The following is a 6000-nucleotide window of genomic DNA, read 5'->3' as shown; positions in this document are numbered from 1 at the left end:
TGTATTTTTCTTTAGAAAATATTCCCTCTGTGAAACCTCTGCATTAATTAAAAATCACATCATGAAATGCTAGGGGATTTATTTCATTCAGTGTCACGGGGAGTCTGTCCTTTTCCAGCAAGGCATCCCTTATAATTACATTTTTCATCAAATTAGGTTATCTACATGTCCTCTGAAGACTTTTTTTTCCCAGTCGGGCTGTACTTCTGTTATCACCGAATTTTCCGTAGTCCTGTTGTTACTTGTTAAATTAATCAAGGTTTCTTTTTTTTTATTTTTTTCTCTGTACGCAGGAAATTTTCTTTCAAAAGCACGGAACTGTTACATCAGCATAATTCAGAGGCATAGCATAAGATTGTAGATATTCAAACTTGTAGTAGATATCTACATCATGTAAAATATGCACATTGCTTGTTTCATAAATGTACTGTGTGTTTATATAGTAGAGCTATCAGCTATTTAAAAAAAAAAAAATTAATTCTCCCTCTCTGAATCACCAGTTGTGAGTTACCACTGCACCGATGAGTCAGGAGCACTGCAGTCAAAGTCTCTGCTCTCCTCTGATACATTCGCTTGTGAGTCGGTGGCCCCAAGCAGCGCCACCCTACAGAAAAGAGCTACAGTAGCACTGAATCACAGGTGTATCTCCATCGCCGATAGCAACCGGTACGCCTGTGGGCGCCTGATGCGTCGTCAGGAGCAACCGTGGCCGACTCAAGTCCACCCTGCCGGTCGCGGGGTGAGATCGACGGGGTGCCACAGCTGGGTCACGTGTGGGGGGTGAAACCCGTTATTATATATTTTTTCGGTGTACTGCAGATTTTTTTTTTTTTTTTTTTTTCCTGGCAGTAAATTCTTTCCAAACTCCCCAGTTGCGTAAGAATAATATTTCCATACCTCTCATAATGTTGCCTCCAAATTTGAATTTTGTACTTTTTTGGTATGATTAATCGTCTTGAAAAAAGAAAACCGACAGAAATGTGCCATTTGCATTATCAGGGATGGATTTCCCCCATTACGGTATAACACAGTATATAATAAGGGATTCAGTGGCCCCGTTGATGAAAGTCATAATTATCACTTACTCATTTTGGCAGACGCCTTCAGCTGTGCAATTGGCACAACTCTTGTACCTCCAAAGATTTAAAATATATGTGTATTTATTTCTTTTTTTAAAAAAGCTATTGTAATGTACAGGCGCAATGTTATTCTCTATGACTGCGACTCTAGTCTACTGTATTCTAAATCACAATTTCACATTCTACAAAAATGGTAAATGCAAATTCAAAAAGAACAAAAAAAAAGAAAAATGCAAATAAATAAATAAATGCTTACAAAAATGTAAAATTCCTCTGACAGTGAGAGAGAGGTAAACCTCTCCCTGTTAAAATTCAGATTCATTTCTGAAGGCTTAAGCCAATTATTCGGAAAGCACTGGAGTATGAATGTGGATTGTGCTTCACATACCAGCGCACTTTACAGATTAATGTCCCTTCAGAACAAACAAGATCTGACAGTTTTGCACAACTTCTCGCTTTTTTTTTGTTTGTTTTCTTTGTTTGTTTTTTGTTTCGTTTTTCAGGGTAATAGATCAAATGCTTTTTTTTGTTACTGATAAGAATCCAATTCATTTGGTGGCTTTTTAGGGCAACAGAAAGTAGTGTCAGCACTAGCCTATATTTCACATGATTTTATCAGCCACAGCTTCTAATCACAGCTTCTAGCAGAAAGAAGAAGAAGAAAAAACACACCAGAAAAATATTATTTCAAAGATAAGCAGTGATGATCGAAATATTCGAATAAATGAATAAAGGAGGGCAGCATGGTCACCTCACAGCAAGAAGGCCCCGGGTTCGAATCTGGCTTGGGGCCTTTCTGTGTGGAGTCTGCATGTTCCTTCCCTGTCTGCGTGGGTTTCCTCCAGGTACTCCAGTTTCCTCCCACAGTCCAAAGACAAGCAGGTAGGCTAATTGTACACTCTAAAATTGCCCATAGGTTGAATAAATAAAAAAAGTTATCTTGAAGTTAGTTTTCCTTTCAAAAACATTTGCCACATCTCAACAGCCTGTACAATACGCAGAGAGGGAAGAGAAACCAAGATGCAATCACCTCAGCCTGGTTCACTGGTGATGCCAAGGAAAGAAATAAGCACATGCATATTCATGGAGCAACACTCAGATACCCGTAGATCCACACCCTGCTGATTCATCAGAGAATGTGCAGCACGCGCCAGAGATGAGCTGTTCTTCCATATTAATGTGGAAGAGAAAATATATCCCCCCCCCAAAAAAAATGTGTAACATGCAGATGAGACGTTACGGATACAACGTCCTTTAAAAACTAGGGGGGCATGCGTCGATTATTACTGCTATGTGGGAAAGTTATTTTATTGCATGCATTTGTAAAAATTACCTTTCGTAGCATAAATTGCACTGTCAAGTGCAGTACTTGCCCAGAATTTGCACTTACATTTATAGTGGTAACAACTGCGATAGCATATATTCACATATTTCATTTCTCATGTCTAATATTATTACTCATGAAAAAATGGAATGAGCAAAATTCATGGGGCTTTTATATGGGGTGTGTAGTGGATACATTATTTCAAAAGGAACATTTGTCTTTGGATATTATATACCTGTGTAAACTAACTCAGTTAGTTTGCTGTTAGAAGTAACAGCAACTTGTGATTAATATTAAGTATAATATATTTATGTGAATGTTTCATTGAGCAAGGTCAAAGGCTTTCTCAGATTTATTGTATTTACAGATAAGAAGAGATAACAGTGTTTCCTGCAGTGTATCTTGATTTGTAATATTAATTCCATTTTTATATTACCATTAAACATATGGTGTTCAAAATTTTATTTAGAGCACAAGTGGGCTAAATTTTATAGAGGGCTTTTTACGACTATGTATAACTGCAAAATATTTTGATACAATGTATTCTTAATTTATGTTGCTGCAAGTCAGGACTTATCCATGTTCAGCGAATCACCTTAAAAGCCTCACATGAAAAAATGTGCTTTCAAACAATTTGCTCAAATTTCATTGGCCTTTTAAAACATGTATTGATGGGGCACTTATGGTCACCAGCTAAACTCAGGAACAGGAGGAACATAAATCTGAGATATCAGCCTTTTCAACCCTTTAAGGTGTATGATCACACACATGATTAGAATGTTCTTTATGAAAAATTCTATCACTGTTGGTGATAGAAAACAATGGAGTTCTAGAACATTGACAAAAAACCTGTTCTTCAAAGGGTTAACCACTCCCAGACAGGCCCAAGGCATTGATGGACATGCATTGATGACGAGACAGATCACAGTGAATGGAACCAATTTACTCCCCAATACTTTCAAAGAACAATACATTTTAGACTATGAATAAACAATGAGCATCTATGATGAAGCTTGACTTGACTATGATTTCATATCATGTAACCATGATGCATTTTGACTTTTGAGGGATAAATATAGACATACCTTCTTTAACTCTTTGATTTTAACTTCATAAAAGGCATCTTACAAGTAATACTGTAATTTCCCGTACAACTATACTCACACACGCATAGATGTTAGACCGAATCTACCTGCCACTGATGTCAGCTGAAGAGGATACGGGTTTCTGCGACAAAATCTTGGACTCAGGCTCTTTGCTTCCAGTTGCTCAGGATTCCAGAGTTCCAGACCATGTGATCAGTGTGGCTCCGGTCTCGCACCGCGTTCTACGAGAGCCATCGTTCTCCCCGAAGGCATTCCATTCGGAGCGAAAAAAAAGCGACCTTCCCAAAACCACATCAGAGCCCTGGGACGCGCCGCAGAACCCCCGCACAGAAGCCGAATGAATGCACGCTCTTTTCAGACGTGCCTTTTTTTCGGCCGGACCGCAACAGCGGGGGCCAGCCCTACAAACGCGAATGTCTGTGACCGAGTGAGTGACTGAGTGAGTGATGAAGTTTACACCATTGGTCGGCCGGATCACATGCGTTAGGTCCGGCCATATACTAGGTTTTAACCTCGTCTTCGTCTTCGTCTTCGTCTTCGTCTTCGTCTTCGTCTTCTTCTTCGTCTTCTTCTTCTTCTTCTTCTTCTTCTTCTTCTCCTCCTCCTCCTCCTCCTCCTCCTCCTCCCAATTCAGTGCAGTTCTCTCAGGCCCTCTGAAGCAGTGAGCGGACGAGGGTTCGATGGCGTGGAGTTAAACCCAAGGCTCTGTGCCGAGGTCCAGTTCTTCGCTGCGTGCAGAATGGCGAGCCCTTCGGCAGCCAGACAGCTGATATCAATCGCACGCGCGTGTGGATATTTAACATATATTCCTGGAGGGAGCACGCAGAGCCTGTGATTAAACTGGAATTAGAGTCAAAGCTGCACGTTAGCGCTGTAGGTGCTCTGTTATTACAGTTGCAGTCCACCGCTTGCGTCGAGGTCACTCGACCCGGATAGGTTCTCAAAAAATAACCAAAAATAATTTACTGTTTTCTTTTTTTACCAAGCCTTGAAGCATCTGTGACCTTTGTGGCAGAGGTTCAGGGACTAGACTGTTTTTAACCTTATTATACCTTTTTTTTTTTTGTAAAGGATGCACATATTTCACATTAAAATGGCAATCTCCCACAATGGAAAAGCGATTTATGCAAGGGCATTGAGAGTATCATTCAATGCTATCATTTGGATTTTCAAATGACATTTCAAACGATATTTAACTTCAGCGATGAAAGCGAATCCGTGACGGATAGCTGGCAGCCGGAATGAAAGATGACGCGGACGAGGACGAGACCGCGAGGTTCAGACCAAAAAAAAAAAACAAACAAAAAAAACCCTCCGCCTCACTCACACACAAAATGTCTTTTTTGAAAAAGCAGCTGGCCTCGTGGTATCTCTCCCATGCACAGTGAAGCTGGATGTAGAGCTGGTGTCAGCGCTACCCTGCCAGTAAATGTTTTATGACCCCCCCCCCCACCCACACCCCCACCCCCGCCCCCCGTGGTCCCGGGCCCCGGTCATCGCTCAGCATCCGGAAGTGCAGTTAACAGCGACTGCACATATGTCTCCTTCACTCAGGAGCTGTCTGTATGCTGTCACACGTGCTGTGTCGCTGTCCCAGTCCAATCGCGTGCTGCATGTGCTGCGCCACTGCCCCAGTCCAATCGCATGCTGCATGTGCTGCCCTGCTGCCCCAGTCCAATCGCATGCTGCATGTGCTGCCCTGCTGCCCCAGTCCAATCGCATGCTGCATGTGCTGCCCTGCTGCCCCAGTCCAATCGCATGCTGCAGGTGCTGCGTCGCTGCCCCAGTCCAATCACATGCTGCATGTGCTGTGCCACTGCCCCAGTCCAATCGCATGCTGCATGTGCTGCACCACTGCCCCAGTCCAATTGCACGCTGCGCTACACGCACCGGAAACAGGAGTGGTCAAACACCTGTACCCCTGACCGAATACTGGGCTTACAGGGCTTTAATTAAGCAATAAGACTCAGGGTCTATGCTGTATTGTGAATTTGGTCACAGCTGTGGGGCGCCAGTGTAGTACAATGGGTAAGGAACTGGGCTTGTAACCTAAAGGTTGCTGGTTTTATTCCCAGATAGGACACTGTTGTTGTACCCTTGAGCAAGGTACACTGTACTGCTTCAGAATATTTCCAGCTGTATAAATGGATGCAATGTAAATGCTATGTGAAAAATGTGGTGTAAGTCGCTCTGGGTAAGATTGTCTGTTAAATGCCTGTAATGTAATGTAAAGCTGTAGGGGAGTTGCTAGGTATGATGGAAAGTGCTGGCACACCCCCCTGTAGCTGTGACTACAGGATACAGCACGGCCTCGAGTGCTGTATCGCTTTTATAAAACAGTTACAACATATAGAAACAATTAATTGATAACACTGTAGGAGCCATTATGTTGGTTTATAATAATTATAATAAGACACAATATTATTTATTCTGCAATATTATTATAATTAATGGATGTACAATCACTGTGGATCGCCATCTCAGCCAATCA

The sequence above is a fragment of the Anguilla rostrata genome, chromosome 8 (assembly GCF_018555375.3).
Source record: "Anguilla rostrata isolate EN2019 chromosome 8, ASM1855537v3, whole genome shotgun sequence".
NCBI classification, from domain to species: Eukaryota; Metazoa; Chordata; class Actinopteri; order Anguilliformes; family Anguillidae; genus Anguilla; species Anguilla rostrata.
Note: the sequence above shows the minus strand (reverse complement) of the source record.